This window comes from Lissotriton vulgaris, chromosome 1_1 (genome assembly GCF_964263255.1).
Source record: "Lissotriton vulgaris chromosome 1_1, aLisVul1.2, whole genome shotgun sequence".
In the NCBI taxonomy this organism is placed as follows: Eukaryota; Metazoa; Chordata; class Amphibia; order Caudata; family Salamandridae; genus Lissotriton; species Lissotriton vulgaris.
Genome location: NC_141685.1, coordinates 154,921,020 through 154,932,340, shown reverse-complemented (window position 1 = coordinate 154,932,340; position 11,321 = coordinate 154,921,020). Strand labels below are relative to the sequence as shown.

At 43.5% G+C, this 11,321-nt stretch overlaps 1 pseudogene; it reads left to right on the top strand.

Moving 5' to 3' along the window:
• Positions 1-4,956: 4,956 nt before the first annotated feature.
• Positions 4,957-5,811, top strand: LOC147737915 (uncharacterized; annotated as a pseudogene).
• Positions 5,812-11,321: the final 5,510 nt, after the last annotated feature.

Here is an 11,321-nt window from a genome sequence, read left to right as displayed (position 1 = left end):
GTAGTGCGCTATACAAGTATCCATTTACATTTTTTACATTTTACATTTACAATCCTTCTTTCTAGGGGTGCCAAGGATACATCGTGCTGTATCGAAGCGTCTACTGCCTCACAGAATTCATCGTCCAAAGGCTGGAAGTAAACAGATTACTCCTCCATATAATCAGCTTCTGCTGTGTGAAATATCTAAACTCTGTGGAGATTGGCAGCCTAGCTAGTAAAGAGAGTCAGGCTTTCAAGACAATGGGCTCACACGCTAACTGTATTCCAAGGGTAGACAGCCTGTGCTGGTCCCAGCCGTGCTGGTCCCAGCCGTGCTGGTCCGAGCCGTGCTGGAGGGCTTGATAGGGGAGTAGAAGGCCTTAATTGGTCTGTTAGCCAGAACGCCAAACGCAGCTTGAGAAGGGCTTATGTGCCCAGAGTGGACACACACTGCCTGCAAAGAGGGATCTTTACCCCACTAAAGAAGCAAGCCCCAAACCACAGTGACCAGCCTCTGCCAACGTCTGCAGGCACACCTGCATAGTAATTTTACTTAGGGGCTTCATTTTACATACCTGACCGCGTGGGCGTGTCAGTCACTGCACTGTGTATTACCGACCCCAGATAGGGCGTAGAGGCTTCCAGGCTGAATAAGGGGGACAGAAACAGCATGCGACGCTCGGAGAGCCTGAGAAGCACCTCACTCCCCTACTAGCGCCCTCTAGTGTCTAGTGCAGAGCACCGCACACATGCGGCACCGTCAAATTTTGAAAGACGCGTGAGGAGCAGTGAGACGCGCCTCGGTCCCCTACGAGCACCCTCTTGTGGCCGGTGCACAGCACCGCACACATGCAGCCCAGTCAAAGTTTGAAAGCCGCGTGAGGAGTGCTGAGATGCTCCTCGGTCAACTAAGAGTGCCCTCTAGTAGCCGGTGTGCAGCACCGCACACATGCGGCCCCCTCAAAGTTTGAAAGGAGCGCTGAAACAAGCCTCGGTCTCCTAAGATCGCCCTTTAGTGGCATGTGCACAGCACCACACACATGCAGCCCTGTCAAAGTTTGAAAGATGCGTGAGGAGCGGTGAGACACGCTCCACGGCTGCCAATGAAAAGAAAGGCATTGTTAGAGCGCGCAACAGCAAAAAAGTCAAAATCACTATGTAGACACCAGAAAAATCACCAGTTAAGCATTTAACAATGAATTTAAGTGAGGAAACAATGAAACAAACTTAACTGATAAACAGAGATGATGGACTATATTATATGAAGTGTTTAATGATTGGGTAGTTGTTTGCTGCTGTATGAATTAAAGTGGAGAAAGATGAACAGAATCCTCGCCTCTGTTCCTGACATCCTCACGACAGAAAAGATGAAACACACATGAATGAATGAAATGCTTTACGAGGCTGAGCACTCTTAAGTAAGGAATCAAAGAAAGGTAAAAAGAAAGGAATAGAGAGAAACAGAAAAAGCAATAAGAAAAGAGCAAAAAGTAAAATAAAGATAACCAAATAAGAGAAATAGATAGACGAACGATCGTAAAATGGCTGCGGTATATTATATTCAATGGCACTTGTAATACAGTAGCCAGGATATCCATCACATTTGTGACGGAGTATCCCAACCACCGAACGCTAAATCAGGCTCTTAATACTTTGCAATGATGCTGCTGTTAACTATGCAACATTACTCATGACAAGGAGACATCAGGCGTGCATAACACACTTTTTATAATTACAAGGGCGTGAACACACTGAATGAACAACACGTGTAGATTAAAACGCAGGGTTTAAGTAACCTAAACAAACACCCAGAGACTAAACCTGTACTCAACACACAAGCCTCAGTAACAGGTAGATCATACAAAGAATGATGGACAAAATGAAGCAGACCTACAGATATATGCATAACACAGAAAAGATAGGTCTTGATTTAGTGTTTGGTGAACTGAGTACTCCTTCGCAAACGTAGTGGAGTACCCTGTCCGACAAACTGATGTTCTGCCTGACCTAATGCAAGGCAGCTGGTTTGTTTTGTTTTGAATCCAGCCTGACTGTGGTGCCGTAAGTGTAAATACAAAAACAACAATTGATGTACAGAATGCCGACCAATGTCATACATTCACCCCCGTACAGAGACCTGGACCTAAATCCATCGTTTTTTTGCTCACCATGCCATTCCAGTTTAAAACCAGCCATATGCAAATCAGTCTTCACCCTGTGCCCAATGAGAACAGTCCAGCCCGAACTGCTAAGCCAGGTCCTCTCTGGACTGGAAACAAGCATCCAAGGACCGGTTTTGGGGTTTCATTCCTCTTTAGTCAGGATAGCTTGACTCTGGTGGTGTGGCGAGCACGGGACCCATGTCTGGGCATACCCGTCCCACCCGCGGTGACAAATGCAAAAAACAACAATTGATGGACAGAATGCAGACCAATGTCATACATTCACCCCAGTACAGAGATCTGGGACTAAATCCATTGTTTCTTTGCTCACCATGCCATTCCAGGTTGAACCCAGCCATACGCAAATCAGTCTTGACCCTGTGCCCAATGTTAATACATCAGACTGCGGATCTTCTTTAGATTTTTCTCTCATTGGGTACTGCCAGGGAAAACCCGTTAGTACTGAACAGAAAAAATGGACCCCTCTCCTTGGAAGAAAATGAAGAAAACTCCAAGGGTGTGAGGGTGATTAGTTATTTGTTTATAAAAACAATCTCCTACTTTGGGAGCTTGTTTTTGAAAAACACAAAAGTTGGTTAATTGCCGCCTTAAACATGGCAGCCACTAACCAATCTTCTCGTGCCTGGAGACGAGGCACAAGGGCTGTGGCTCCGCTGAAGGTACGAGCGCCACAGAGCCCGCAGAAATCTTTAAACAAGGCGGGCGGCCTAGATCAGACCCAGAGTCTTGATAATTGATAAGTAGAAGTGTGGAGAAAAGAGAAAAAGGTAATTAGAATGCTGCCTGTATGTGATTTGTTGTATATGACAAGACGCTGCTGTGTCTCTTACCTTAATGCTGACTATTTTAAAAAAAATTGCTATGTGTGCTGCATTTGTTTATTTCTCCAAAGTCAGCTGAACAAGTTACTGGTTATGTTAAATCATGTCATACAGGACAAAAAATTGAGGTGAAAACAAACATCCTGTTGTCTAGAAAGATACAAGGACCAAACGCCGTAGCCTGTAATAAGAGTACCTTGCTAGGGTTGTGTTCAAACCAGGTCAGGGACCCACGGTGTAGGCAGGAGCTATTGGGTTGAGATAATTTTCCTTTGATGTCCCGAGACCTGTCCTAGAATGGCTGTACAAACCGGTCCAACACTGGCGTAACGAAAAGTGAGGGGGCCTCCCTGCACGGTACTTAGAGGTACCCCCTCCGGGCTCAATCAGGAGCTCTCCGACCACAGTGCAGCGCCAAGGGGGTCCCTTGGAGCTTGAGGCCCCCCCCCCGCACTGCGGGGGCTGCATGGGCCTGTGTTACGCCCCTGGGGTCCAAGTAAACCCTTTTTGTACTTGACTCTCAAGTTAATTCTCGGCTTCGTAGTGTTGGCTGCTCGAACTCAGAGCTCAACAACAAACCAACAGCCTCAATAGAATGAATGTCCAGCACACTGCTTACCTTGCTAAGAAAATGTACTTTACTCACTCAGTTGCACCCAATACTAGATTAATCAGAAACAAGTCTATATATATGGCCTGTTAAGTTGGCAGGTGCTGTTCTCACTCATGTCTATCCCTCTCCCCCTATTATCAGGTTCCTTCTCCCGGTTCTGATCCCCTCTTCTCTAGTGGCTTTTAGGAGTGACATGAATACAGTACTGGTGTGGTTCATTCACCCCAATGCATATATGCTCTAAGTCCTAAGTGTTTATCCCCATCATAGGATGAGTCAGTCCTGTCAAGGTCCCTTTCCAGCTGCCCAGCACTCGAAGGACACGCCTTCACACTCGAGAGAGCAGTGGCCCACCAGCAGGCTTTTGTGGAGCGCTTTTGTCCTGGATACAGTGCTGCATTCAGTAGGGCACCCACTCACCCTTTTAGTTGCAGTTGCCTGAAGATCAGCAGTCCCAAGGTATCACGGTCACACCAGGCCTGTCGATAAGACTGGCCCTCTGGACCCTCCCCCCACAGGCGTAACCTCAGGCAGGGTATTCAACACTTGGGCAGTTCTAACAGGGCGAAGCATTGTGTGTTCCCACAGTTAGCACCAGGCAACTGAAGGTCAATGCCACAAGAAAGATTGTTTTGAAAAAATTAAGGACATCCAGCCTTCTGATTTTGAAACCGTTTCCAAAATCTAGGTGTGGTGAGGAACCTTTAGCTGATAAAAGTACTGTTCCTGTAAGTGAATTTTCCAACTCTGTGTTTCATTAACCCAGAACAGAACCATATCCGAGCACATAACCTCAGAAATAATATGGAAAGGCCAGTCACTTCAGCATCCTCATCTGAAATTTTCCCAGAAAGACAATTTGCCTCAGCATGACAGAATAATGTTCATCTAAAGACTCATCTAATTTCCGAGAGGAAGCACACACTGCATAAAAGAAAGTTATAACAAAAGGTTACTTCTGCAGACCATCAAAGAAAGACTCTGAAAGAAGACTCTGAAGCTTACACTTCCAACAGCCAAAAGCACAGAGATTCAAAATCACCCTTGCTCAACAACCAGTTTTAACTAATGGCACAACTTTGAGACTTTCTACCTCTGAAGATAACACCTCGACCAACATTATCTAAACAAGCCCTTAATCTAGAATCTGGTTCACTCTTACCATTGCATATAAGCAAGAAAAAAACAAACTTGGAGCATTAACCCTAGAAAAAAATATTATGAAAACATGGACTGCAAGAACTAAGTCGGTGTTTACACCAACTTCGCTCATCGCACAGTAACCCAAAATGGGGAAAAAAGATATCAGTGCCTAAAAATATTTTGCTGAAAATCTCACCCTCACTGAACATGTGAGAATGCACACTAGGGAAAAACTCTCTCAGTGCTCTGAATGCCCAAAAAGTTTCAGCCGTAAATCTTATCTCACTGAGCATTTGAGAATCCACACTGGGGAAAAACCTTATCAGTGCTCTGAATGCCAGCGAAGGTTTTATATCAAACAGAGTCTTTTCTGACATGCAATAATCCACTCTAGGGAAAAACCTTATCAGTGCTCTGAATGCCAAAAGAATTTCAAACGTAATTTTGTTCTAACTGCATATCTGAAAATCCATGCTGGGGAAAAACCTTATCAGAGCTCTGAATGCCAGCAAAGGTTTAGTACTAAACAGAGTCTTTCTCGACATGCTGTAACCCACACTGGGGAAAAACCTTATCAGTGCTCTGAATGCCAGAAATGTTTTAGTGAAAAAAGAAGTCTCATCCTGCATACAAGAACGCACACTGGGGAAAAACCTTATCAATGCTCTGAATGCCAGAAATATTTCCGTGACCAAAGTAGTCTCTCTCAGCATACAAGGACCCACACTGGGGAAAAACCTTTTCAGTGCTCTGAATGGCAGAAATGTTTCAGTGACAAAAGAAGACTCACTAAACATACAAGAATCCACTCTGTGGAAAAATCTTACCAGTGCTCTGAATGCCAGAAATGTTTCAGTGAAAAAGGCACTCTTATTCAGCATACAAGAACTCACACTGGGAAAAAACCTTATCAGTGCTCTGAATGTCAAAAATATTTCAGTACCCAAAGCAGTCTCGGTCAGCACACAAGAACTCATGCTCAGAAAAAACCTTATCAATGCTCCGAATGCCAAAAATGCTTCAGGGGAAAAAAAAGTTTCACTCAACATACAAGAACCCACACTGGCTAAAAAGCCATAACAGTGCTCTGAATACCAGAAATGTTTCAGTGTCCAAAGAAGTCTCACTCAGCCTACAGGGCCCCATACTGGGGAAAAACCTTATCAGTGCTCTGACTGCCATAAATCTTTCAGTGACAAAAGCAGTCTCACTCAGCATACAAGATCCGACACTGGAGAAACACCATAGGAGTGGTCTGAATGCCAGAAATATTTCAATGACCAAAGCGGTCTCACTAAACATACAAGAACCCATACTGGGGAGAACCATATCAGTGCTCTTAATGCCAAAAACGTTTTAGCCATACATTTCTTACTCAACATGTGAGAATCCACACTGAAGAAAAACCTTATCACTGCTCTGAAAGACAGACAAGATTGAGAGTTGAGATTGTTACAAGCACCCTAAGCAAACACGCACGATCCGAAATGATCATCAGTGCTCTGAATGCCAGAAAAGCTTCAATTTTAAACACAATCTCACTCTACATTAGCAAACAGACACAGGGAAAAGTGAATGACAGAAATACCTCTCTAACCATGTGACACTCCATTCCGGGGACTGCCAGAAAAGATTCATTGAGAAAAGGTATCTCATTCTTCATCAGAGACTCCACAGTGGGGAAAAACATTTTCATTGCTCCGAATGCCAGAAAAGCTTCTATCTGAAAGCCATTCTTATGTAACGTGGGAGAATCCACACTGGGGATAATCCTTACGAGCCCTCAAAATACAAGTAAACTTGTGGTTACAAATTACTTCTCACTAGACATGAATAAACTCACACAGGAAAAAGCCTGATGGATGTTCTGAATGTCAGATAAGGTTTAGTTTTGAATACAGTCTCATTCCACGTGAGAGAATTTACTCTGGACTAAAGCCTTATACATACTCTGAATGTGTATTCCGGCCAGACGGCGCAGCGGGCTGGCGCAGCGGGCGCGCCGGATGCGCGCCGAAGCCGCGCCTAAGCCAAGCCCGTCTGCGCCCGTCCAAGCCTGGACCGAGCCCAGGGCCACCCCCTATACATCTCTGGGGTCATCAAGGTTAGTTTATACTGCAAATGAACTGCACAACTTAAACAACACTTTACAGAAGGCACATGTTCCCCCCATATGCTTAATATCTGATCCCATTGGAGGGCCATTTCTTTGCACTTTGTGTACATATAATAATTCGATAACTCCTACTCCTAAACCCCAGAAACTGATACATGCTGCACTAGTTAATGTGCGCTCGCTTCCTTGCCATAGAATTGACATACTAGAGTTACTTAACACTTACGCTATCGACCTCCTATTTCTTACCGAAACTTGGGGAGACGATGCATCAGGACCTGATTTCAAGGCTGCCATGCCAGAAGATTATTGTGTCCATAGGCAGGACCGCATCTCTGCCCATAAAGGCGGAGGGATTGCAATAATATATCGCAACAGCCTCCGCGTTAAAGGTATTGATTTAAAACACAGGAGCTGTGAGGCGCTTGCCTTTACGGTCACTCTTACTACTAACCAAACATTCACAGGCACTCTTTTGTATCGACCTCCAGGCTCTCGTTCAGTTTTTCTCTCACAACTTCATCAACTGAGTGAGTTAGCTGCAGATCACAAACACTTTACTATTCTGGGAGATTTTAATTTTCATCTCGAATCCCTGTCAGATAGAGACACTGACCAGCTTATTAATGACCTTCTTGCTGTAGACCTTGAACAACTGATAACAGCTCCAACACACAAAGCAGGACACACGCTTGATGGAATTTTTACTAATAACCCCTACATTATCATGAATAAAATACTTCCCTTAACATGGTCTGACCATTTTGCCATTCTATTCGATATTCAAATTAAATCAATAGCATCTAAAAATACATCTCAGAACCCTCATCTTATCACCAGAGACTGGAAAAATTTAGATTATAATCAACTCACACAGACTCTTACTGATGCTTTCATGGGTATAGACATGGTAACTGACTCTAACATTGCAGCTACCACATACACTTCTATTCTGGAGGGGGCTTTTTCTACATTAGCTCCATCCAGAACATCCAAACATAATAGGAAGACCCCTTCGGCCCCATGGTTTACTGAAAATCTTAGACTTCAACGACAACATTGTCGTAATATTGAGCGCCATTGGCGCAAACACTACAACCCATCAGACAAAGCAACATATAAAGCTGCTCTTCATAATTACAAGCAGAGCATAGCAACAGAAAAAAACATCTACTACACCACTCAAATAGATCAAGCTAGAAGCAGTATGAAGAAACTGATGGAAGTTGTAAACCACCTCGCCGAACCACCCAACCCTCTTACTGAAACATCACAAACTCTTTGCAATGTATTGGCCGATTTCTTTTCTGAAAAGGTCACATCTATATTCAAAGATTTTACCCCAAATTCTGACATTACTGATTCTTCTAACAGTCGGATAAATCCCACCTCGACAGCTTTAACGGAATTCACCAGAATAAACCCTCAACTCATTTATAAATTAATTCAGTCAATTAAATCCGGTTCTCCATTGGACCCTTGCCACCCTTCCATACTCAATACTATTCCTGACATCATTACTAAACCACTGACACATATCTGTAATATTATGTTTTCTACAGGTTCTTATCCTACAATTTGGAAAAACACCATAATTAGGCCACTCCTTAAAAAACCTTCCCTGGACCCCTCACTGCCTTCCAGCTATCGTCCCATTGCTTCACTGCCGTTCCCAGCTAAGATCTTTGAATCTGTCATGAACAAACAACTGTCTGACTATATTCAAATTAATGACCTATTAGATGACACCCAGTTCGGCTTCCGACAAGGTCATGGAACAGAGACGGCCTTGATAAAGGCGGCAGATGAAATAAGGGCCACGATGGACAAGGGTGGACAGGCTGTCCTGATTCTGTTGGACTTGTCGGCGGCTTTCGACACGGTCGATCACTCTTCTTTGATCGGCCGTGTCGAGGCCATTGGTATCAAACATAGAGCCAGAGATCTTATCACATCCTTCCTGGCTGACCGCAAGCAGGCAGTCAAGTTAGGTGCTTTCACTTCACCTACTTTCAGCCTTCCGTGTGGAGTCCCTCAGGGTTCCTCGCTAAGTCCGACCCTTTTTAATATCTATGTTTCGGACTTAGCGAGGGTAATAAAAGAGTATAACATCAACCTAACAACTTACGCCGACGACACTCAGTTGGTATTATCCATACATAAAAATGGACCTAATGTTGCAGCAAACTTCAAGGACGGTATGAGAGCCATTAGCAGTTGGATGGCCTCCAACTGCTTAAAACTTAATTCATCCAAGACGGAGGTCATGCTCTTTGGAAGTATTCAACCTTTGTGGTCCCCTTTATGGTGGCCAGAGGAACTGGGAACTCCACCTCAACCGGTCAGCAAAGTCAGAAACTTGGGAGTAATATTTGATGACAAACTCCTGTTCCATCATCACGTGAATGCTGTAGTATCATCATCTTTTAACATCTTAAGGAAAATAAAGAAGCTTCTTCCATATCTTCCTATAACTGCAGGCAAAACACTTATATCTACGCTGGTGTTTTCACGTACTGATTATTGCAATGCCCTCCTCCTCAATGCACAAAAAAAGGTTATTTCCAAATTACAAATGATACAAAATGCTGCTGCCAGAGTCTTATTGACCATTCCTAAATACAGCTCGGTCTCTGGACATCTGGATCAATTGCACTGGCTTCCAGTCAGAAGTCGCACGAAGTTCAAGGCCCTTTGTATTGTCTACAAGGCAATAAACAACACGGGACCCAAATTCCTTAAAAATTCCTTTAAGCCTTTGGCAACTCCCAGAACGCTTCGTTCCAACACGGCTCATCTGCTGCAGATACCCAGAACAAGGAAAGTTAACTGGGGAGACAGATGTTTTACTATAGCTGCTGCTAAATTATGGAACTCCCTCCCTCTTAATATAAAAACCAGCCCATCTCTGATTGTCTTCAGAAAGCAACTAAAGACTTGGTTGTTCTCTCAACGACATAACTAACTATAAATCAATTCAACTTCTGCCTAGAGATCTAATCACCGGTATCAGCTCCTAGCCATTAGCGCCGAGACACCCACGGGTAATTGTAGCGCTTTAAAAATTGCAAAAATAAATAAATAAATAAATAAATTCCAGAAAGGTTTCAGTCAAAAAGTCAGTCTCACTATAAATGCATCCACACCAGGTGAATAGGAACCCAGATCATGAGTTGCAGAACAGCTTCTAACACAACCTCACTTTACATAAAGAGCAAAAATTGTAGTTGCCGTAGGATTAATAAAACAAACTTTTGCAGGATAACTTAGGCTGCCCGCATGCAACCTCCGGAGAAATATCAGGGTTTGAAACAATCAACTAAGTGTCACAAAATCAGTAATTTAAGTATCAGAAAGTTACAATACTCTCAAGGTCTCTACTCGACTCAGAAATGTTAGTGCTTAAAAAAAAATCTACAAATTGCCATAAAATTCACAATATGAATGTATTAAATGTTTTCAACCCCAATGGTTTCTACTCGCCCTTCTTTGTTAACATATGATTAAAATATATATTTTGGGTGCAGTGTTTTGTACACTTGTTAACATTATTGAATATAGAGTTTTCATCATACGATACAACAGCAGTAAAACGTAACAAACAAAGTACATTTGATAAGGCTCTTGCGGGTGGATACTCCTTTACCTGCAGATTCCTCACCTGGTGAATATTCCGCAGGAGCCAGACAGTATCCTGAAAGTTGAGAGCAGTATTGCTGCACCTTCGTAGATGACTTTGTGCAGCTTAGTGTTGACGTCCTTCTGCTCCAGAAGTGATGATCAGAGCCGCATATAAGCACAACCCATAAGAATAAACACTGGGGTCCGAAGGTTTCATTATCTCACTGGCCTGTATCACATATGCAGGCCTGGGCAGTTGTTAATTCACCATTTGTATCATGAGTAGAAATCAGACAAGGCCTTTTCCTTTCTAATAACTCAAATTGTATTCTCAGCAGCAAGTGTATATGTACATTCGTGAGTGACGCAGGAGTGGTGCTCAAGGTGAAAGTGATATGATAGAAGAATCTGATCCACATATACACGGAAACAGGACTGCCCATTACTTTTGTACAATACAAGTTAAGCAAAGCTGATTCTTAGAAGACATAGTTCATGTGAAACAGTCCCTCTATAGTTGATGTTTCAACCATTCCAGTTAATCGGTTAATTATCATGGTCTCATCAGTACATTAGCTTGCCACCTCTCCTGTATACTGCTCACACTGTATTCATCACTCCTCAGTACGGGATCTTCTGTATCACAGGCCAGCATTCCCAGGAGGAAGTCAAATTCAACGAAGCAGTTCCAGCGGCCCGTTCGCTTGACCAAACACCTGAAGCCATTGAATCTTCTGCTTGCTGTCAAACAAGTTTGAGTCTGATACGTCCTGATGTGATCCTCGTAATGGACTATGTTGTCCGGGAGAAGCTGCACCAGCCCTCCTCTGATGATGGACAGGA